Source organism: Notamacropus eugenii, chromosome 1 (assembly GCF_028372415.1).
Source record: "Notamacropus eugenii isolate mMacEug1 chromosome 1, mMacEug1.pri_v2, whole genome shotgun sequence".
NCBI classification, from domain to species: Eukaryota; Metazoa; Chordata; class Mammalia; order Diprotodontia; family Macropodidae; genus Notamacropus; species Notamacropus eugenii.
Window position 1 is genome coordinate 409,813,004 of NC_092872.1, and position 25,481 is coordinate 409,838,484.

Sequence of the window (25,481 nt, forward strand, 5' to 3'; positions counted from 1 at the left end):
ACTCCAGGATCAAATATAAAGTCCTTTGCAACCAGACCTCTTCCTGCTTTCCCAGTCTCCTTACACTTTACTCTTCTCCCTGCACCCTATGATCCAGTTATTGGCCTCCTTGCTGGTCCTCATATGCGACATTCCATCTCCTGACTCTGTTTCTTTTTGCTGGCTGTCCTTCATGCTTGGAATGTTCTCCCTCATTACCTCTAACACTTGAATTCCCTGGCTTCCTTCAATATTCAACTCAAATCCCACCTACTGCAAGAGGCCTTTCATGCCCCATCTCCCACTCTAGTCCCTTCCCTCTAAGGTTACCTTCAATTTTCACTATGTGTACATAGTTATTTCTGTGTTGTCTTCCTCATTAGAATGAAAGCTCTTTAAAAGAAGAGACTATCGAGTTTTTTAAAACTACTTTTTTTAAAATCCATACCACTTAGTGCACTGCCTATCACATAGTAAGTAACTAATAAATGCTTATTGCTTTGTGCTTACCCTAGCCAGATCATATCTAGAAGGTTACGTTCAGTTTTGGGTGTTTTAGGAAAGACATTGACAACACGAAGAGTATATCATAGCACCGTAGATTTGAAGCTATAAGGAACTGGAGAAGCCATCTTTCCCAAATTATTCTTTTTACAGAGAAAGAAGTGAGGCCAAGGGAGCTGAGGTGGCTTACCCAAGGTTACACAAATAGGAAGTCTCAGAGTCAGTATTTTGAACACAGGTCATCAGAGTTAATGGTAGTATAATGCATAGAGTTTATAATTCTATGTTTGCCAATTTGTCAAAGAATAGCTGAAGATACACTTAGGTTGATCTATGGAGGAGACACCCATTCATTTGTGGATTGCTGAGAACCCTTTACCCTTTATGATCATCTTAACCATTCCAGGCTGAAAAGAGTGGCACTGGTAGCAACTCTAAGGGACATGAAAGTACCTACCGTTCTTTCTGAACTGAAAGTATAGAAACTAGTTTTCAGACCTAGAGTATAAAGCCTCCAGTTAGAGACCTTTGAGGGAGTGTTTATGGTTTCCAAGTCAGATTCATTAGCCCAAGAGAGGCACTTCACCAAATTAATGAGCTCCAAGGGTGGTTGACAGGGTTTCATAGAATCATAAATCTAGAAGAAGGAAGGACATTTTCTTGTTCAATTACTTCATTTTACACATGAGTTAATTGAGAATGAGGGAGTTTACAAGATTTTTCTAAGACTCACTAAGTATTAGAGGCAGAAGCAAACATGGAACAACTGATTGGTTTAAGACTGGAAAAGGAGTATGACAAGGCTGTAAATTGCCACCTTATTTATTTATTATATTTATTATATATTATATGCAAAATACAGCATGTAAATGCCAGGCTGGATAAATCAAAAGCTGAAATTAAGGTTATGGGATGAAATATCAGTCTCAGATATGCAGACGATACCACTTTGAAGGTAGAAAGTGAAGAGGAATTAAGAAGTCTCTTAATGAGGGTGAAAGAGGAGAGTGTAAAAGCTGGTTTGAACCTTGATATTAAAAAAAAACCCACTAAGATCTTGGCAACTGGTTCTATCACTTACTGCAAATAGAGGGAGAAGAAATGGGACAGTGTCAGATTTTATATTCTTGGGCTCAAAGATCACTTCAGACTGAGACAGCACAGCAGCCATGAAATGAAAAGATGCTTGCTCCTTGAAAGGAAAGCTATGGCAAATCTGGACAGCATACTAAAAAGCAGTCAGACAGCACTTTGCCAACAAAGGTCCATATAGACAAAGCTATGGTTTTTCCAGTAACAATATATGGCTGTGAGAGTTGGACTATAAGGAAAGCTGAGTGCCACAGAATTGATGCCTTTGAATTGTGGTGCTGGAGAAGACTTTTGAGAGTCCCTTGGACAGGAAGGAGATCAAACCAGGCAATACTTAAAGAAATTAATTCAGACTATTCACTGGAAGGTGAACAGCGGAAACTGAAGCTTAAATATTTTGGCCACATAATGAGAAGATGGTACTCATTGGAAAAGATCTTGACGTTGGGAAAAATTAGAGACAAAAGGGAAAGGGGATGGCAGAGGATGTGATGGAGAGATAGTATCATAGAAACAACAAACATAAGTGTGGACAGACTTTGAGAGATGGTGGAGGCTAGTGCGCTATGTTTCTAGTGTCTGGTGTGCTATGATCCATGAGGAATTGGATCCAACTGAACAACAACAACAAATTAATGTCAGAGTTTGAACTCAGGTCTGATGTGGATACAAAGGTGCCCTAAGGGTTAATATTAAGGATTGCTTTTTCAGTACCTTATGAGACCCCTCTTAAGCTTGAGGATGTCCTAAAGCCTCTTCCCCTTATCTTGTAATACCATAAAACTTCTTCCTTATCATGGACCACAAAATTCCTTGTCTCCCTCATCCTGGGTCATAAATTTTCCCATTTCCCTTATCCTATCCTTGTAAAAATAATCCCCTGTCCCTGTGTAAATTGCTAGTCCTTCTTCCAGGGCTGGCCCTCTGTTTTTGCATCAATAAAGCTCCCCTTGGCCCCTTGGATAGGAGAAAATCATCTAAGTGAATTCTTTCACATCTGAACCTGTTCTATCAACTCTGACCAGGTCCTCTAACTTGAGTCATGCTATTACAAATATGGTAATGAATTTAATCATAAATCTTATAGCTAAAGTATTTTGAGGTTTACAAAGAGGTTCCCCTACACCTTTGTGAGGTAGATGGTAGCAAGGGATATTAGCCCATTTTTAGAGCAGGAGATCAAGGTTTAGGAAAGTTAAACAGACTACATGGTGCCACCGTGTGACAGAGCTGTAACTTGAATCCAGGTCTCCTGATGGCAAGTTCATCATTGTCTCCACCCCACCCCACCCCACTGCTTCCTTTTTTGAGTGTCAGGCTCCCACTGCTCTCAGTGTCTCAGTCGAACCTTCTCCCACTCCCACCAACCCCCACCACCAACCTGAATGGAATCACAGACCTCATACTCAAATCAACACTATTTTCCTCAATTCTTTAAAAGTTTCTATATGTCAGAAACATTTGAACTGTTCTCTTTACTCCTAAAAATGATTCAGTCTTAAAGTAGTTAAGTTAGTACCAAGTACAGCAATGGTCACTCCATCTGACTTATAGCCCTCTCTATACTTAATTTAACTCAACATGTATTTATTATGCACCTACTAATTCCAAGTCCCTATCCTCAAGGATTTCACAACCTAATAAGAAATGGGTGAGGAAAGGACAGGGACACAAATAACTATGATACCTGAGAGGGAGATAAAGACCAAAGGTAGCTCAGGCAAAGGAATAAAAGAAATGAGAGGAAGAAGAGATCTTTTTTTCCTCAGGGAGTAGAGAGAGGAATGAAGAGGGAGAGGGTTGGGGAAAGCTAAAAAGTTGGGCCTTGACAGATGGGAGGAAATTCAAAAGATGAAGATAGTCAGGGAGGAGATATCCATTTCAGGCAAGGGGGTCAATATTAACAAGGGCTCAACTTCGTTGACACAAGTTAATAAAATTAGTACAATGGGAGAATAACGAATAGGAATGCTGCGTAAATAATGGTAAGTTTGGTGGGAACATATAGTATGTGGAGAGGTAGAACATGAGATGAGCTGCCAAGATAGGTTAGAACCAGACTGTGGACTGCCTTGATGGCACAGAAGAACATGATCTCAGAATTGGAAATTATCTAGTCCAACCTGTATCTAAACAAGTACTCAAGGACCCCCAAAAAAGTCATTTAACCTCTGCTTAAAGACCTCCAGTGTTAAAGGCTCATTCCTTCCTATGGAGATCCATTCCATCAGAAAGTTTTTCCTAACAGAGTCAAAATCAGCCTCTCTGCTACTTGCAGTCATTAATTGTCTTCTGAGATCTCACTGCTTTTTAGCAGGCAATAGTTAAACATCAGATGAGGGTTTTTGAATCAGAAAGGGATGTGGTCAGAGCATTGTATTAGGAAGATTAGTTGGGCCTTGGAGGTAGGAAGACCAGTCAGGAGGAATTAGAATAGTCTAGGTTGGAAGAGAAGAGTTTCCAAATTGGAGGGGGTGTGGTTGCATTGGAGGGTTAAAAGAGGGAATGGATTCAAGAAATACTGCAGTTGCAGAATTAGCAGGACCCAGTCTTTACACAGTGCCTAATTCCTTCACCAGTATGATTAGCTTTCCCCGACAGGATCAAATGAATTTCACTTACCCTTCATGCTCATAAGAGAATTCATCCACTCTCATGGCTACAAATATTGCCTTAAAGTCAATGATTGTCACCTTGCCCCATCAGGAAGTAATAGAAAATAATCTCCTTGAAGGGAGTGACAGTTTTATTTTTGTCTTTATCCTCTCCCCAAACCTGCTATATCCAGTCATATGTACATGTGCAGGTAGCCCAAGACTTGGCCTGCCTGTCACAGAGTAAACTGTCAACAAATGCTTGTTGATTTACTATTTGACTGATGATCTCTCCTTCTGGAATTCAACAGTACTTTTTTTGTACCTCTTTTATGGTGTCAATTATATTCTACTTTATGTCACACATTTATGGATGTGTCTTATCATCCATGCAAAAGTTCTTTGAGGCGAGGTCTTTTCAGAGTCCGGTATAGGACTAGTAGAGCAAGTTCTTGAAATAAAGAAGACATATTGCTAGAGCCAAAAATACATTTTAAAGGTAGGAATGCAGATAGTCAGGAGGAAAACAAGGCCTTCCATCTGGGATCAGCTCCAGTGCATGATCAGATTAATTGTGTAGCAAAGCCAAAGCATCTGAGGTGGCCCCTAAAACATCCTGACAATAACAGACCCAAATGACTTCTTGACAGGGCCCTGGGGGCACAGAGTCACCTTAGTAAACTAAATTGGCAATTACAAGAGATTTCTAATCCTAAATTACATTGAGGCTTCTGACAGAGACCTTATGTCTGGTGAGCAGGAAATCATGGTTGAAAAATAAACAAGCTTTTTGGCACCCGTTAACTCAAGGAGAGCTGGAGCAACACCCAGCACAGAACACACCCCACAACCACATGCCCAGCAGAGACTAAACACGATAGGGAACCAAGCCCAGAAGGAACATTGAGATGACATCACCAGAAGACATAGGTAGCCCAGTAACATCCAAAGTATACTGATCTGTTGTCAAATGCACCAGTTGTCCCTCTACAAGTGTCTCTGGACATGTACGTTCCCTATGTGTGTGCCCTTCCATGCTTATTGCCCATGTTTGTTCATTCTTGTCACTGATGGTATATTTGTGGTGTAGTGTGCCAGAGGTTTGATGGAAAAAGGTTTCATTTTTAATTTTCTTATTCTGCTATTTTACTAAATGTCTCTGCTTTTAATGAACTGAATTCTCCAACTCACATACATACTTTGTTTCTGAGCAGATGCAAATATCTAGATATTAATATCCACCCAACAAATATCTTGAACCTAGGAAAACCTTGTCTGGTGGTCCAATGTGAGTTCTAAAAGATGTGTCCAGATGTGCCATAAATAAATGAGTAAAAGAAAGCATGAATTAATATCTCCAGCTCTGATCATTCTCCTGAGTTTAAAGGATCTCCCACTATTACCTCAAAGTCACCATATTTCTCTCCAAACTCTCTCCCATCCTGACTTAGAGTCAGAGAATCAGAGAATCCACAGCTAGAAGCGACTAGAATAATAGAATTTACAGCCAGAAGGGACCTTAAAGACATGTAGCCCAAACCCTTCATTATACAGATAAAAATAATTGATATTTATGTAATCTGCCCAAGGTCACCCAGATTTACAAAGTGCTTACTCTTTGTAATCTCACTTGATCTTCACAACGCATTTAAGAGCTAGATAATGCAGGTATTATTATCTTCATTTCATAGATGAAGAAACTGAGTCCCCTAGAGATTGTGAATTGCCTGGTGGCACAAGCAATGTGTCATAGAAGTGATTCAACCCCAGTTCTTCTCATTCTGAATTTTTCACACTTTCCACCATTTTCTTCTCTTTTGCCTCTGATCTTCTCTCCCTTAATGCTTCCTCCCACCTCTTTCCCTTTTATTCTCTCCTCTGTCTCACTTCTCTCTTTATCATTGCTCTCTGCTCCTCCCACTTCCCTCCTTTCTAACCTCCTACATTGCCTTGATTTGGTTGTCAGAAAATCAGAAATTTGATTGTCTTGATCCACACTGATGCCAAATCAGTTATTCAGTCACATAAAAATGAAAAGAAAAAATATGCTCTAGCTTGAATTATCCAATTTGATTCCAAAACATAATTTCTATCAGTTTATTGTAAACATCTCTGCTTAATAATTATTTTTAGTTCCATACAATTTCTTCCATCAATGGGGAGCAAGCTGTCAGATAAAATGTATCAGAAATATCCGGAATAAAATGTGGTTTTTAGTTAGATTTTTTTTCTTTTAAAAACCCACATTTATAAAATCACAAGATTCTTCCATCCCTGCTATCATCCGGTATGTTTTCTGCCCTTCGTAGTTAAACTCCTTGAAAAGACCCTCTACAATAGGTGCCTTCACTTTATCTCCTATCACTCTCTTCTTAACCCATTACAATCTGGCTTCCAATCCTATCATTCCACCAAAATTGTTCTCTCTGAAGTCACTAATCATCTCTTAGTTACCAAATCTGATCTTGTGCTTGCCTTTTTGAAGTCCTCATTTTTCTTGACCTCTCTGCAGACTTTGGCATTGTTGATCACGCTCTCCTCCCTGATACTCTCTTGTCTCTAGATTTTGCAGGACATCACTTTCTTCTTGTTCTCATCCTACCATCTGACCACTCCTCAGTCCCCAATGCAGGATCTTCTTCCAGATCATTCCCTCTATTCACAGTTATCCCTCAAGGTTCTATCCTGGGTCCTCTTCTCTTCTCCCTCTATACTACTAGATAATCTCATTGACTCCCATGGATTTAATTATCATCCCTATCCTGATGATTCTCAGATCTACCTTCTGACCTTCCATCTTGCATCTCTGGCTGTTTTGTTAGACATCTTAAACTGGATGTCCAGTAGACATCTTTAACTCACCATGTCCAAAATGGAATTCATTATCTTTCCCTGCAATTCCCTCCACACACCTGCTACACACACCCCTTATTACTACAGAGAATAACACCATTCTCCCAGTCTCTCAGTCTTGTGACCTGGGAGTTATCCTGGATTCCTCCCTATCTTTCACCCCCATTATGCAATCTGTTACCAATTCCTGTAGATTTTACCTTTGCAATATCTCTCCAATACATCACTTTAGTGCAGACTTTCATCACCCTATGCCTCGACTATTATAATAGCTTGCTGATGAATCTGCCTGCCTCAAGTCTCTCTCCACTCTAATACATCCTCCATTAAGCCACCAAAATGATTTCCTAAAGCACAGGTCTGATAATGTCACTCCCACTCCAATAAACTCCAGTAGCTCCCTATTGCTTCAAGGATCAAATACAAAGTCCTTGGTTGGATTTTCAAAGCCCTTCATAAGCTTGCCCCCTCCTACCTTTCCAGTTTTCCTTTACCTTCACTCCCACCAGACACTCTTCCATGCAGTGACACTGGCCTTCTAGCGGTTTCATGAAGAAGCAGTTCCACGTCTCATCTCTGGATATTTCCTCCATTCCTGGAATGCTACCTCTCCTTAGTGCAGGCTACTAACTTCCCTGGCTTCCATTAAGTGGCATCTAAACTCCCATCATTTATCAGAAGCCTTCCCCAACTTCTCTTAATTAGCATGCTTTGCCTCTGTTAATTTATTTATCCTCAATTTGTACAGATTTGTTTGTGTGTTGTCTCCCCCATTCGAATGTAAGCTCCTTCTGGGAAGGAGCTACCTTTGCCTCTTTTTGTATCCGCAGCTACTTAGTACCTTACCTGAAACTTAGTAGGCACTTAATAAATGTTTGTTCATTTATTGATTGATTGCTTTACAATCCAAATAATGATCCACATTCTTAATTTTATTTAATCTTCATAATAACCCTGGAGAAAAGGCAGACCAGATAATATTACCCTCAACTGAGAGATGAGAAGACCTAGCGAGACACTAAACCCTACAAGCAGAAAGTAGCTGAACCAGGATTTGGCATCAGGTCATCTGACTGCAAATTCAGGATCCTTCCCTTTATAGCAAGCTACCTCCCACTCTGGGGCAGCTAGGTGACACAGTGAATAGAGTGCTGGGCCTGGAGTCATCTGAGCTCAAATCTGGCCTCAGTGACCTTGAACAAGTCACTTAACCCTGCTTGCCTCAGTTTCCTCATCTGTAAAATGAGCTAGAGAAGGAAATGGCAAATCACTCTAGTATCTTTGCCAAGAAAACCCCAAATGGGGTCACAAGGAGTCAGACATGATTGAAACAACTCAACAACAACAACCACCCACTCTGTATACTGCTAGTCATATCATGGCACACTGTCTCTGACATCTGCCTTGTGTAAAACTGAAATGCAATTCTTTTTACCGCATTCCATCTTATCTTCTTATCCAGAGAATCACAGAATACTTGAGACCCAGAATGGACCCATACAGAGATCTCTTGAGATTTAACAAGTCATTTTACAGTTGAGGAAACTGAAATACAGAGAGATCAAGACTTGCCCAAGGTCACATAGATAGACAGACAGATAGATAGATAGATAGAAGACAGACAAGTATACACATAGATAGGTAGAAAGATGTTGAATGGATAGATAGGCGGATCGGACATATAGATACAGAAACACATATAGAAAGACAGATAATATAGATAGAAAGATAGATATTAGAAAGACAGACAGAAAGATAGCCAGATATGGATAGACATGATAGACAAATAGCTAGAAAGACAAGGCAGTTACACAGATAGATGACAGAGACATTTCTTTCCAAGAGAACTCATTTTGAGAATAGAGATCACATTAAGATCAGTATGGTATTACTATGTGTGTGTACATATATTACATATATGTACACCTGTGTGTATAGATATAGATATAGATATGTGTATGTATATGTATGTGTATATCTATCTATTTTCTCCCTAAACTTGTGATTTAATTGATAAGGGAACCTTTCTGTGAGGAAACTCTCCCTACCAATGCAGGTCGCTACCTGCTCTGTAACTTACAGTGGAGATTTTCTTGGTTCACTGAGATCAAATGGCTTACTTAGGGTCATAGAGTCAGTTTGTGCTACAGGCAGGGCTTGAGCCCAAGTATTCTTGACTCTGAGACTGACTTTGTATCTACTGTGCTAAGTTATTTCTCATAGTATTTCTAATTATGCTAAATATCAATAGTGTGAGATAGTAACCCAAAAAACTAATGAGATATGTTTCATGATAATATAATTATAAAATGAGTAAAGTGATAGGCCTGCTCTCCTATGCCTCAGTCTGGAATACTCCAATCACAATTACACTCTTATTTTAAGAAGGCCATTGACAAACTGACATACCTGGTTGGTAGTGTCAGAGTCTGCACAGCACATCCTGCCTTCACTTCCTTAACCCTCATTCCTCATTCCCCTATGGTGACTTCTCAAGTTGTTCTCTTCAAGGTCATCAGTGACTTCCTAAGTGCCAAATGTGTGCCCTATAGACAGGATCAGGAATCCTGGGTTTAAATCCCAGTTCTAACATTACCTAGCTCTGTGGCCATTGGCCTCTTCTCCCTGACCTCCCTTTGAAATGGGCATAATAGTCATGAGAAAACACAGCAATGTTTGTTTATTTTGACTCAGAGGTTTTGTAAACCTCCAAACACTCTAGAAGATGTTTCTCAGTAGTCATCTTTCCTGACCTATCTGTGGGGTTTAATTCAATTAGCTGTTCCCCTTCTCTCTCCTCCTTTTTCCTTTCCCCTCCCTTCCCCACTCTATCTTTTCTCCATCTTCACACTTTTTTCCTTCTTCATCATACTTGACATTAAACTATCTTGATTCTCCTTTATGTCTCTGACTTCACTTGTTCTGGGCACTATATTAAAGGCAGTGTCACTTAAAAAGTCAAAAGACCTAGTAGGACCTAACAGGATTGTCCAGCTCCTTACTATAAGAATGGGGTCAATCACTGGGTCAGTCACTTCTGGTGCCTAGTACAGAGTCTGTTACATAGTAGGCCTTTAATAAAAGGTTATCTACTGATTGATTGATTGATTCACCTCTCCAAGTCTCATAGGATCATGGAATCATAGAGCTAGAATTGGAAGGGATCTCACAGATCATCTAATCCAATGGCCTCATTTTATAGATGAGTGAAGAGATGCCTAGAAAGGTTAATTGATTTGTCCAAAGTCACACAGGTAGTGAGTAGCAGAGTTGGGATTTGAACCCAGGTACTTTGATTCCAACTCCAGTATACATATCATGACACCTGCCTCAGTTTCCCAACTGTAAAATGAGGGGATTGGACTAGGCAATCTCTAAAGTCCCTTCCCTCTCTTCATCTTTAAATAAGAGCATTCAGCTAGGTTGTCTCCCAATCTATCTTCTTCTGTTTATATAATTACCACACTACTCATTCAATATCCAAAGGTTTCAACCATCACTTCTTTTCTTTAAAAAAATTTATATTGATATTTTTAGATCACTTATATTTTCCAATGTAACCCTTACACACACACACACACACACACACACACACACACACACACATACACACACACACACACACACACCCGCAATGCATACACATGCATGCATGCACCCTTCCCTGAGTTCCAAACTTTCTAACAAAGAATAAAATAGACGAAAAAAATAAAACTGTTCAGCAAAATTAGCCAATATATCAGAAACATGTGACTTTATTTGCAGTGTTCCACACCCACAGTCATCTTTGACTCATTCCTCAAAGGAGGCCTGGACGGAGTGGGCTGTTGTAGATCTGGATGAAACTGGCAGCTGTGTACAACTGGACGTGCTCCAGTCATCACTACCCAACCCACATCAGGTTGTCTTCATATAGTCCCAGAGGCAATTTAAAGGAAATGAGTTGCTTAGGACCATGGGGAATTGAGAGGGAGGGCAAAGGAAGGATTTTGTACCCCCTATATGTGCCTCATGGATGTAACAAAGAGAATATGTGCTATTTGATTCCTAGATTAGGCTCATGAGATGTCAGAGCTACAAGAAATTCTAATCTTTAGAATCAGAATGTCAGAGCTCAAAAATACCCTTAGAATAGAAACCACAGAATATCAGAGCTGGATAATATGGAGCATAGGATGTCAGAGCTGGAAATTAAGAGAGAGAGCTCTCTTGAGATTTAACCAGTCATTTTGCAGTTGAGGGAACTGAAATACAGAGAGATCAAGACTTGTCCAAGGTCTTGCCCTAGACAGATAGATAGATAGATAGATAGATAGATAGATAGATAGATAGATAGATAGACAGACAGACAAGACAGATAGATAGAAGACAGACAAGTATACACACAGATGGGTAGAAAGATGTTGAATGCATAGATAGATGGATCAGATAGACAGATACAGAAAGACACAGAGAGATGGATAATATGGATAGAAAGATAAACATTAGAGAGAAAGAACTTATTTTAAGTTCTTATTCTAGCCCAACCCTTTCATTTATTCAGAAAATAATACTGCTTCGATGTTCAGTCACTTTTCAGTCATGTCTGACTCTTCATGACCCAATTTGGGATTTAGTTTTCCTGGAAGCAATTTTGGAGTGGTTCGCCCTTTCCTTCTCCAGCTCATTTTACAAATGAGGAAACTGAGGCAAACAGGGTTAAATGACTTGCCCAAGGTCTGGTAAGTGTCAGAGGCTAGATTTGAATTCATAACGATGAGTCTTTCTGACTCCAGGTCTTATCCGCTGTGTGACCTAGCTGTTTATAATAGCTGCTTACTATATCTTTATTGAATTTAATTCAAATTGAAGCCCAGTAAAGTCAAATAAATTGACCAAAGTCACATAGCAAATTAATGGAAAGTGGAGGAAAAGGCATTTAATACATGAAGAAACTCAAGGTCATAAAGGTAGTAAGCGGTAGATCTAGGTTCTGCCCTCCAATCTTCTGATTCAAACCAGATCCCAAGCCTCCTGACACAAGCCCCTCTCCTCCCCCTTGCCCCAATCCCAGGCCTTGTACTCTTTTCCCCACACTGTCCTGTTCCTTCTCCCCTTGTCCTCCTGGACATTTTTACAGCCCAGTCTGCCTGTTGGCTGGAGATCAAAGAGAGACAAGAGGCTGTAAAATTGAACAGAGTTTATGGCTTTATTATTACCTGGAAGGCCAGAAGATCACAGGGCCTACATCCCCACCTTGCTCTGCTCCACTTCCTCTTCCTTTCTCGGAATATGGCTAGGATGAAAAGGAAAAAGCAGGAGCAGCAGCTGCAGCCTCATGTTCAGAGGAAAACAAGTAGAGCAGGTGATGGAGCCATAAGCAAGTAAGATGTTCTTCCTATGAAATGGCCCTCCAAAGCAAAGTCACAGTCAGTCCTGCCTTCCCAGTCTAGAATGTTCCCTATTTCACCTCCTCTTCTTCCCTGCCTCCTTCCCAGTATGCTACTATGCAGGGCTGGACCTCAGAGCTTACAGGTTCTTGGGAGAGACTTTAGAACAGAAGCAATGTCAATGCTGGAAGAATCCCCAGAGTTTATTTAGTCCAGAGGTATCAAATAAAACTATCAAAAGTATCAAGCAACTCCAAATCAGATGGAAATGTAATTGGGGAATATTTAACTAAATAGAAATACAAAAAAACATAGATAATGTTAATAAGTGGTTATCTAAGTTAATATGTGCACATAGGGGTGCTTCTATACACTTTAGTGGCCCCGTCTCTATTTGAGTTTGATACTACTGAATTCTAGTACCACTTTTTCATTCTATTGATGTAGAACCTGATGTTCAGAGAGGGGAAGGAACTGACACCCAACTCTATTCAAGAACAAAGCTGGAATTTATACTCGAGACTCCTGTTTCCTAGCTTGGGGTTCCATCACACTATTCTTCCTCAACCAACTTTGTCTTTAGTGCCTTTAGTTTCCATTTTTTAGTCCTGAGTTTACCTTCCTTCCCTTCTGTCCTGCAAATGCATTACTCCCTACCCTTCTCTTTTAAGCTCATCCTGCATTTGCTCTAAAGGGAAAGGGAGGGATCCAAGCAAGGCTCCTCCCAGAGTAGACGCATTTTGAGAGGACTAGAATCCTATGTTAGAGTTAAAAGGAACAATATGAAGTTCTTAGGTATTTTCCCCCTCTCCCTCCCTTTCTCTTTAGAGTAACTGGGTGCTTTCCTCCCAAGGCCTAACTTCAGACCGGGCTGATGATTGCTGGAAACCTTTGATTACAGGAAAAAAGCACCTGGGAGAGACTGGTGCTCACACCCTGAGAGAAGAGTCCAAAGGTGTGCCTTCACCTCACTCAGAGGGAGATGGCACAGAAAGAATGAAGAAGCCTAGCGTCTCATCACCCAACCTAAGAAACATTGGAATGAGGGGGTAGAGAGAACAGTGAGGAAGTGCACAATGCTAGAGAAAGAGGAAAAAGAAGGCTCCTCTACTTCCATCTCCTGGAAAGGAGGCATAGTTGATGAGGACAGGATCTTATGTATGGGGGTTGCTTCTACCTGGGCAGCCCTCACATTCAAAACTGTAAGTGATTTGCGGGGATTTGCATTCAGGGATCTTTGGGACTAAGCTTATTTATTTATGAGTCTCTATTTTGTTCTCTTTCTCCTTTTAATAAAACTTTCTTCCTCTAGTCAACTGTATAATTGTGTAAGAGTGTATGAGCCCTTGTAGGTTGTGTATATCCACATGGGTCATCTAAATGGAGCTTGGAGCCGGCTAGATGGATATAGCTAGATTCTGGAAGACCCTTTTCCAGCAGAGACTGCAATCACTTGCAAGTGGGGAGTTTGTCCCAGTATGCTGATGGGTAGCAGGTATATAAGCTTCTAGGTTTTCTCGGCTATGAGAGGGGAAAGAAATGATGTACTAGGATGAGCAAGGGAATTCTCTGAACTATAACTAGACCCTCTATGTCATGAAAGTCACTGACAAGCGTTGTAGGATCTCAGCATGCAGAGTGCTACAGCTAAAGGGATTTTTAAATATAGCATGTTGGAGCTGAAAGGGACCTTAAAACACATGATATCAGAAGTAGGGGTTTGTAGCAAACATTTGTCTCTCTATGAGATTTTAATTACCAAAGGTCCTCTATTTCCTTTTTATTCTGAACTTGCAATACCCTATAAAATGGCCATTTCCATATACATAGTAGAAGAAAAAAAGAGAATTGTGTGTGAACCTGCAGATCTTAATTATATATAGCTTGGTTTTCTTCTTTGGTATATAATAAGTTCAAAGCTCTCCTGATTATTGGTGCTTCTTTCTGGAAAGGTCCTTCTTAAAATCTACAAACTTAAAAGACTGGCATATACTGTTCCTATCCCCAGTTTCTGGTCCCTGCCTCTCAAACTTCCAGGAATGCAACTGATGCTGCAGAGCCTAGAGTAGTCCTAGGTAAATAATGCAGATATTCTACCAGTCCACAGTATAATTAAGGTAGTGAAGCACAGCATTAGTGCTAATTAAAACTTACATTCACATAGCGCTTTTAGGTTTGCAAAATGCTTTACATGCAGTATCTCATTCAATGCTCAACAATTCATTCTTATTTTACCCATGAGGAAACTAAGAAGCTAAGTGACTTGTCTGGGTTCACACAGCTAGTATCTGTGGAGTGCGGGGATATGGATTAAAACCCAAGTCTTCACTCTAAACCCATCTCTCTGTCCACTGTAGTATAGTCTCTCCATGCCTTAGCCTTAATTGTCATTTTTCTCAAGAGCCCTGAGCCATTCATCAGTTCATACAAGCCTTTCATGAATCTGTTGGAATTTACCTCAGCCTCCTCTATCTCTTTCTGACTTGTATTCAGAAGAAGGCACCAGAGGAGGGCTCTTCATAGGATTTGGTAATTTTGTCAGAAAGTCCATGACCATTTATATGCCAAGATCAGCTTTCCTAGATTTTAATCTTGGTTACTTTTGATATAATAGACAAAATACCTCTCAGGTGCACTGGTGTTCTATCTATATTAAAAGAACCAAGGGAAGACCCTTAGTGTATTGAGCCCCTCCTGAGAGAAGTGAAGTGTGGTAGGTAAGGACCCAGATCTGAATCAAATGCAAGCTTTGTTGCTTATTGCCTGTGTGATGAACCAGGCAGCTCACTTCTCCTCTCTTTGCTATAGTTATTGTTGTTTAGTCATTTCAGTCATGTTTAACTTGCTATCACCCTATTTGGAGTTTTCTTGCAAAGATACTGGAGTGGTTTGCCGTTTCCTTCTTCAGCTCATTTTACAGTTAAGGAAACTGATGCAAACAGGGTTAAGTGACTTGCGCAGGGTCACATAACTAGTAAGTGTCTAAAGCCAGATTTGACTCAGATGGGCACTCTATCCACTGAGACACCTAACTGTCTTATGCCTTAGTTACCTCATCTGTGAAATAAAGGGGTTGATTTAGACGATCTTTAAGGACTCTTGTTGCTCTAGATTCTAGAACAGTAGAGGAGTCAACAAAAGAATAATTTAAAAAAAAAACTATATTGGGTAAAAGAGAGACTGAAAGCAGGAATAAGACCAAGAAAGTATAGTTTGGTAGAAAAGCTACTAGATTTCTGAGTTGGGAGATCTAGATTGAAAACCTAGCACTACCATCTGTGTGACCTTGGATAAGTCATTTAACCTCTCTGTGACTCAGTTTCCTCATCTATAAAGTGAGGGGACTGAATTAGATGAAGTCTGAGTCTTTTAGTTCTAACAATTTATTGAAGACAGAGAGGGGGCAAAACCATTGAAAGGATAATAATTTTGGAACTGGAAGGAATCTCAAAGGTCACCTACTTCTCTGAGTTTACAAATGATGAAAATGAGGTCCAATGACTTACCTAAGGTCACATGGGTAGTAAGTATGAGAAATGGATTTCAACTCAGGCCCTCTGACTCTAGTGGCAATGCTCTCTCCCTTGTATCCTGCTGCCTTTGCAGTCCTTCATATGTTTGTGTTTTCTCTCTCAAGGAGAATAAACTTTGAATGAGGAAGAACAGAATAAAAATGGCTAATAGGGAATAAGTTAAATGACAACCCAAAAACACATGCTGCTGCTGATTGTCAATTTTAAGCTCTTTGAGGGCAGGGACTGTCTTTTCTTTTTGTATTCCCAGTGCTTGGCACAGTGTCTGGAACACAGCAGGCATTTAGAAAATGTGTCTTCATTGACTGATTGATGAATTCCAGTCACCAGGCTCAGATGAACTTTATCCTAGGGCACTGAAAGAGTTGGCTGTTGTGATTGTTGAGGAAGGCAATGAATGATTTTTGAAACAAAGGAAGAGGAAAATAGCAATAACACTGGAGAAGGATAAACATACCTATTTTTTTTTTAATGGAAAGAGAACGGTTTCTGCAAACTACAGTATAAGGAGTTTGACTGATTCCTAGCAAAATTCATTAAAAGGATGATTAGGGAACTACTAGAAAAGGAAAGTGTTCACAAATGACTAGCATGGTAACTGGAGTGGAAAATCATGGGAATGCCATATATCAAATTTACTATATAAAAGCAAAGTATTTCATAAATTCCCAATGTTGTCCTTGAGGACAAGGTGGTAAGATAATCAAACAGAGGGTTTCTGATTGGTGGAATCCAACCAATAATTATTAAGGATTGGTTCAGTGTTGATTTGGAATAAGATAGGTCTTTAATGGTATGCCTTAGAGATCCGTTCAGGGTCCTATTTTCTTCAACATTTTTATCAATGTCCTGGATAAAGGCTTAGATGTTATGTACATCAGATATGCAGATGACACCAAGTTGGGAGGGACAGCTCATCTTATATTACAAAGGGAAAATATAAAGAAAGATCTTGACAGGTTTAAATGTTGGGCAGAATCTAAAATCTTATTCTTGGGTTAAAAAAAATCAGGTTCACAAGGATGAAGTCAGAAAGGTATGTCTTGACAGGAATTTTCTTGCAAAAAATATTTAGGAGTTTTAGCTAATCTCATATTCAATTTTATAACATGACCATCCCAGAAGTGGATACTATCGTAGGCAAAGTATCCATACCAAAAAGAATGATGGTCACAGGGTACTCTGCCTTGGTCAAACCACATTTGCAATGTATTCATTTCTGAGCACCACCTTTGAGAAAGACACTGATAATCTGGAAAGCATTCAGAGAACAAATAGGATAATGAAAAGCTTGGATCACCCCACACAAAAATCATTTGAAGAAAGTGGGGGTGTTTAGCTTGGAAAAGAGAAGACTCAAGAGTGACAAGATAACTCTCTTCAAGTCTTTGAAGGGCTGTCATCACTGATCAGACTAGTTCTGCTGGGTCCTCGAATGCTGAATTAGGACCAGCAGGCAGAAGTTGTGGAAGTAGGTTTCCTCTTGATGCAGGAAAAAACTTCCAGAAAAAAAGTAAACTTATCACAAAGTGGAGTGAGTAGGTAAATGAAAGGAATTGGTTTCCCCTTATTTAAGGTAAAGCGACCATAGAGATCATAGATGTAGAGCTGAAAGGAATCTCAGAGATAATCTAGCTCATCTCCAACCCCAACTGAATGGGATTAAAGTCTTGATTTTGATATTATTTGGATGTTCTTAAGCAAGTCATTTTCCCTTTCTCATCCTCAGTTTCCTCATCTGTAAAATGAGAACCCGCACTCCTATATCACAAGATCATTGTGAAGGAAGCACTTCACAAACCTTAAAACATTATAGAAAAGGAAGGAGAGGAAAGAATGATAGGAGGAGAAGAAAAGAAGGAAGGAAGGAAGGAAGGAAGGAAGGAAGGAAGGAAGGAAGGAAGGAAGGAGGGAAAGAAAGGAGGGAAGGAAAAAGAATAGAAGGGGCAAGGGAAAGAAAGAGGGAATATACTTATTTTATATACAGTTATATATGTACATGTAGTCTCCCTCCAATAGAATGTAATAGAATGCTCATTGAGAGAAAATATTGTTTCATTCTTTGTATTAGTATCTCAGTTACAGCGCAAGGTAAATACTTAATAAATGCTTATTGACTGATTGGCTGATTGACAGTGAATGTGACAAAGTTCTGGTCTCCATTTGATGCTCTCTCTCATCCTCTATCAAAAGACAAGGTTGGACATGGGGATCTTCTAAGGTTTATCCTCTGCCCCGTGTTCCAGGAGTCTATATATAAGCATCTTCTTTACCCTTGGCAAATGACATGGATCTTTCCCAAAAGCTAATCAGATCTGCCAATAACAGATGTTCTAATAGACTCAATGTATCTTCGACAATTGCTCAGATTCCCCAGAATAGGCTTGATCAAGTACAGTTGGTTTGAATGTTCCTTGAGATCCCTTCCAGTTGTGAAATTCAAAGAATCAAACCAAGAATCCCTTGTAGATATACAAGCTTCACAATTATGTGAATCCACTTATCTCTGAGAGTTTTACGCCCTGAGTTTCCTTCAGGAAAAGTGTTCACAGTTTGGTTTCTTTAGTTTTGAAATGACATTAAAACCCCACTCTGTTTAAAATTTATCTCAGATTCATAGTCTTAGAGATGGAAGAGACTTTGGTAAAAATCTACTCTCACTCCCTTTTTACAACTGAGGAAACTGAGACTCAGAGAGGGAACTGACTACGTGAGGTCATATGGAGAGCAAGGAGGAGAGCTTCACAGCCAGGCCTTGTGACTCCAGATGCAATGCTCTTTGCACCACAGCACACTGCAGGCCTCCCTGTCTGGAGGGTATACAGTCTGAAACATGTGAATTCAGGAGAACTGTGAATTTTCTTTAGCAATTTGGATCCCAAAGTTAATTTCCACCTTTGATGTCTTCCTCTTATTCCATCTCCTTCTGTCCTCTCTCACTCTCTTGCCTCCACTGTCTCACACCTGCACCATTTTAGAGCAAAGGCACCCAAAATTTAATTTGCTTAAGAAAAATCTTGATGGCTTTCTGAGATAAAATGGCCTGGCCCCATAGTGGGCACTGCTAGTTTCCATTAGTTCTTTTGGCAGTTTCTTGTTAATTAGTAAGAGTGTGACAGAAGATTTGGCTTTGTCAGCAAAGTGGCCTAAGTTATAGAAAGGAAAGACCAAGGGAACTATTTGAATGGAATTATTAAGCCACAGGATTTTGGATCTTGAAGGAACCTTACAATATTGAATATAGAATGTGAGAACTGCATGAGATCTTAAACCATAGACTGTTAGAGCTGGAAAGGACCACAGATGTTATCTAGTCCAAATGACTTATTTTATAGATAAGGTCGAGAAAGGTTGGTTGGTTTGGCTGTCAGTGGGATGGCACAATGCCAGTTTGTCTTTCAAGGGTCACCCAGATTCAGCAGTAACTATCTCTGACCAAATAGTGATCAAGATGCTTTTGCTAGGGGGTTTCTAGCATCCCATTGATTGTGACTGGAGGAAATGAAATGGATTTTCAAAAGAAGTATGCATAAGATCATAAGGATATTAAGGAAAGAGTCCCTAAAGGTTTCCCTGTCCAATCCCTGCCACCTGCCACTGACCAGTCTCCTCTTGAAGACCTCTGCAGAGGATCTGAGATAATTGCTTCCACGTAGAGAGCAAAAGGAAAACTGGCATCAGGTTGTTTGAAATTACTTTGTTTCTGCTCTGTCCCACCATGAAACCTCTATTTCTACACCATGGCTTCTGTCTACTCATAGCATTTAGAGCTGGAAGGGATCCTAGAGCTAATTTGATTAAATTCCTCACTTTACAGGCAGGGAGGCCACATAAGTAAAAAGTAACAGAGTCAGAATTTGAACTCTGGTCCTCTGATGGGATCCAGTGTTTTCACTGCACTACCCCACCTTGCAACCTCTCTCCCCTACTCCCCAGTCTGACTTCACACTTAGGCAGTAGGGAACCCCCTGGTATTTCAAGTTTTTATTATCATCCTTGTTTTACTATAATCTTAATCTCCTGCCAAATAATAACAGCTAGCATTTACATAGCGCTTCAAGGTTTGCAAACTGCTTTACATATGTTAACTCACTGGATGTCCTCATCATTTCCCAAGGAATTCAGTAGCTTTACATTACCTCCTTCCTATCCCAGTGCTCCCCCCAACCCCAAAGGGCTGCAAAGGTCTGATCGTTCATGGAGAGAACCTAGGCCAGGTATCTGAATAGTCCTCTACAGATGTATCTGAGATTTGATCTTTTGCTGGATTCCTAATCTCCCTCAAAGCTTGGAGAAAGGTTGAGCAAATCAGTTCAATTACAAACTGGGCAAAGTGAGCTAAACTCTAGAGGAAACAGAAAATTTAAATAAGATACGATCTTTAGTGTTATGAACCTTCCAATCTCTTCTCCCCATGCTTTTCACACTATATTTCAAAGATGCAGGATGATGGGGCTGGTTCCCAAGGGAAGAAGCATCTAAGGCAAAGGCCCAATTGCATTTGTTATTACAAATAATGATTTTCACAATAGTTCCCATTTGTGTAGTGCTTTACAACTGTACGATTCATTTGATGATTATGAAGAAAGCAGAATAGGGATGGATAGACATAGTTTCAAAGAATCTAAGAGTTGGAAGGATTTCTGAGGGCTGTAGTCTGATCCACACCTGAACAAGCATCCTCCCCTTGGTTTTCTGGACAACTGGTATGTGGTCTCTGCTCAAACACTCTCAACCACAAGAAGTTCACCACCTCATAAGACATCCCACTGCACTTAGAAAGAGCTCTGTTACACTTTTCCCCCTTAACTGAGTTGAAATCTACCTCTTTGCAACTTCAACTCTGCAATGTCTGGTCATCAGAGTATCACAAAATCATAGAACCAAAGGATTTGAAGTTCAGAGGGTCCTTAAAAGTGAGAAACCTGAGGTCCACAGTGTCTTGCCTGAAGACACTCAGCTAGTAGATGGAAAAGCCAGGCTTAAAGCCTAGGTCTTCTCACAACCTAGGTCTTCTCACTGCTCTTTGTACAACACCTCTGTTTTGCCCAGGTCCCAGCTGTGGTGGGATAGATAGGCCAAAGGACAGGTGAAGTTAAGTGAAGTAACGGTATATTGAGCCAAACCAGTTATTTGGGGTTTTTTTTAGTTAGGGCAAAATTAAACAAAGGCACTGGAGAGCATGAGAGAGTCCTAACTAAAGAAATCTCTATGACTTTTGACATGACATATTCATAAGTAACCTAATAGTATGCTAAACAAGGCAATTAAGAATTTTTGGGAAAAGATTTCCCAGGCTGAAAGCCCCATCCCTCTTCAGATGCCTGGGCTCTCATTGGTGCCTGAGATCCACTGGTACCTAGGATCCATCTACTGGTGCTTCTTCTAGGTCCTGGCTATGAACCAGTCTGAGATGGTTCAGGAGGAGAAAATGAGGCCGGTGACTTTGCAACAGCCCTCCCTCACTCAAAACAAAGTCAAGTGCAAGTCACATCATCATTTCTCTGATGTCATGGTCTTCTTCAAAAATGAAGGATGAACACAACCTGTGAATAGACTGAGCTGCCTGAGTGGGGACCCAGCTAGCTACATAACCCAACTCATCCTCTCTCCCTTCTCTCCCCCTCTCCCTTCTCTCCCCCTCTCCCCTTCCTTTGGGCTATACTAGCTAGATGTCCTTTTTTCCTTCCTTCCTTCCCATTCCCAAAACCTTAAACCCAGTATACTCTGAAGCCCATAGGTTGGACAACAATAGGTCCCTGCCCAAGCTCCACTTAATGGCTGGTTTTAGAGTGATTATCAATAGTAACAGTTTCTTTTTCCCTCCCAGTTTGATTTAGTTTTTTTTTTTTTTGACTCATTAAAAGGGCCATTCCCTGATTACTTCTTGAAGAGGCCTATTCACTCAATGGTCATTATCTCCCTCTAAGTGACTAGGCAAAAAGGCCTAGCCTAAAAAGGCCAAGGTCTCCTGTTGCATCCTGGGTCATCTCCAGTCATCCTGATGAATATCTGGTCACTAGATCCAGATGACTCAGGAGGAGAAAGTGAGGCTAGTGACCTTGTACAAACCTCCCTCACTCAAAACAAAGTCAAGTCCAAGTCATGTCATCATTTCTCTGATGTCATTTTCTATTTTGAAAACAAAGGATGAACGCAACAATGAACCAGTCCTCAGAGAGAAGGAAGTGCTAGACAGTTAACCCACCATTGGCTATTGGAGAACATCTTGTAGTAGAAAGAATGCTGGACATAGTCAGGAGACCTGCCTCCAGGTCTTGAATTCATTAAGTACAAACTTTGTGACTCTTGGTGAGTCACTTCTCCTCACTGGATCTTAGTTATTCTACTTGTAAAATAGGGACAATAATTTTCTTAACCTCTCTGGCACATTCAGGGTTGTTGTGAAGAAAGCACTTTAAAAACAATTAAGTGCTGAATGCTACTCACCTTCGACAGTGAAATGATAAACAAGATATGTAGAATGAGACACATTTTGGTGGTGTGATCAATGTGGGAATTTGTTTTGCTTGACCATGCATATTTGTCCAAAGAGTTTTGCTCTGATCTCAAAAAGAAATAAATGCTTATTAATTAAAAAAATCTAATGAAAAATCTACTAAGTGCTTATAGATTATATGGTAGCTTACCATTTAGTTAAGTGCTTTGCACATAGTAGGCAATTAATAAATGTTTATTGAATTGCAAAATGCTTGAAATGCAAAATGGGAGCTATTGTTTATCTTCAAGTTGGAGCTAATAATATTTGCATTACCCACATCACAGGGCCATTCTGAGGAAAACATTTTAAAAACTACTAAATCCTTATATAAATATAAGGTTGTTTACTCCCCAGAGTGAGCTGGTACCAGGAGGAGGGGCAGGAATCCCAGAGACATTCCATCTGGCTGGGCCAAGCCCATCCCATCTCTCTGGGTTCCTGGGCATCATCAGCATCACAATGTGAAAATTCACTAGTTCCCATTTGGCAGGAGTTTTCTAGGCATATCTTTGCTTCTCTAAACTAGAAGAAATAAGAATAATATCTCCCATTTCTACAGCTCATTTCTGTATCTTCACTTGCTCCTCACCAAAGGTAGGTGTTTAAAACATCCATGCCCTTTGACCCAAAGATCCCATGGCTATACCAATAAGGTCAAAGACGGAAAGTTTCTATATACACTCAAATATTTATAGCAACAATATTTATGGTAGCAAAGTTATAGAAGAAAAGTGGATTCTCATCTTAGCCCTAGTTCAAATCCCAGACCTGAGACTTGATCCTTATATGACCTTGAGCAAAATCACAACCTCTCTTAGCCTCATTTTCCTCATCTGTAAAATGAGGCATTGGAACTAGATAGTGTCTGATGTTCTTCCAAGCTCCAAATCTGTAATTCTATGACCCTATGGTTAGGAAAGAGTTAAAGGTGAATGAGACAGAATATTACTGAACCATAAGAAATATTGAATATGAAGAATTCAAAGAAGTATGAGAGTATTTACATGAACTGATACCATGTAAATTTAACAGAATTAGGAAAACAACACACACGAGTATAATAATGCAAATCGAAGGCCAACAACAAAAAAGAAACGGAATTCCATGCAACAGGAGCAAGCAGTCATGTAGCACTTTAAGATTTATAAAGCATTTTATAAATATTATTTTACTTTATCGTCAGGGCCCTGTGAGGTGCTATTATTATCTCCATTTTACTGACTGAGGAAACTAAGGCCGAGAGAGGTTAAATGCCTAGCAAGGCACAGTCATGCAGCTAGGAAGTGTCTGAAGCAGTATTCAAACTCAGGTCTTTCAGGCTGCAAGTCCAAGTGCTCTGTTGAGTGCAGGAAGCACAATCAAGTTTGCCATAGAAGAGATGAGAAAATATAGCTCCCTCCTATCTTGGCAGAAGTGGGGGAGGTAGGTGGGACTATGAGTGTAGAATAATGCATATTCTGTCAAACTTGGTTGATGTGTTGGTTAGTTTTGATGAACCATTTTTTTCCTTTCTTTTTCATTCTTTGTTCCAAGGGCTGAGTTGTGGAGTAAAGCAGGAGAGGGGAATATTTAGAAAAGATTATATAAAAATGTAAGATAAATACAAGTAACGTAAAACTAAGTTAGATAATACCGGGATTATTATTATTCTAAATAAAGAAACTGAGGGTCAGAGTGGGGAAGGGACACATAACCAAGGTCACCCAAATGACAAGTAGCAGGACTTGAACCCAGAAACAGAAACAGGAATGATGATGATCAGGAAAGAGAGAGCAATAGAGAAAAGAAGTAGGAGAGAAATAAATTCAGTGAGTTCTAATATGACAGCATTCATGATGTCAAACTCTTTCCGTGACATCTCACTGCTCATCTGGGCTGTGCCATCAAAGCCAGTTGCTACCTGTTATCTCCACCCTTTGAAATACTCATTAGCTCTTCAGAAGTAACCATTATTCACAACTCTTCAAACTGCTCTTATCAAACCTTTACCCAGTCACAGCAAACTCTGGAGACAGAAAATTACTTTTTTAGGCTGCATTGATGGATCCAGAACAATGCCACTTCATAGACTCGCAGACCTTCTGAGTTTGAAGGGACTTTAGAGATCATCTAGCCTGATTTAGTTTTATAGAGGAGGAAGTGAAGTCCAGGAAAAGTGACTTGCTCAAGGTCACACAGCTATTTAGTGGAAGAATCAGGAGTAAAACCACAAGATCTCAAAGAGAAGGGACCTTCAAGATTTATTGCCAGAGCCAACCCCAGGCCCAATTTCCCTGCCTGTTAGTCCAGAGCTCTCTTCACCACCCTCCCACCACCCCCACACACACACCCTTCATCCCTCCCCCCCCACCAGAGAGTTGCCTCCTTACCTCCCTGGGGTGCCCACTGGAGATTTAGCCCACTCCAGAGGGTAAGAAAGAAGGAAGGAAAGAAGTCCCTTACCTCTAGCTCAAAACTTACTTGATTTAGAAGAGACCATTCTGAAAACTTTTTTTTTTTGAGTGGGAGGAAGCAGATAGTTTTCCAGTTCTTCTATCCTGGGACTAGTAGACTGATTGTGATGAGGGGGGCAAGGAGAGTGGGGAGAGGAGGGGAGGAATACAGATACTGCTGAGAACAGTAGGCAAGACTCAAAGAAAAACCTTTTGCAAGCAGATGAAAAATCTGCGAGCATCTGTGATCCCCAGCTCCAAGGTTTTCTGCACTGTTTCACACTTCCTTCAGAATCCATAAAATAGCAGGAAAGGATAGCAATCTGGGCTGCCACACTTGCACTCTGGGTTGAGAAGGGCTACAAGGGCATTCTTGGTAAGAGAATTCTGCCTGAACTGCAGCTATCAGAGTTATTTATTCCTGGATTTCAAGGCACCCCTACCTTTCTGAGTCCCCACAGACTGAGAATTTCAGGGTAGAGTTCTTTAGGATCCTTAATGATCACTTTGTTAAGCCCCTGAATTTTACAGATAGGGAAATTGATGTCCAGAGAAATCAAAGGACTTGCCCAGGGTCACTCAGTTAATAAACATCCATGCTTTTGATCTATACGGTCTATTCC

At 40.3% G+C, this 25,481-nt stretch overlaps 1 long non-coding RNA gene across 1 annotated transcript in view; it reads right to left on the reverse strand.

Annotated features, from left to right (window-relative positions):
- Nucleotides 1-25,481, reverse strand: part of LOC140518684 (uncharacterized) — a 91,217-nt gene that overhangs the window by 64,996 nt on the left and 740 nt on the right. The window lies entirely within an intron of this gene.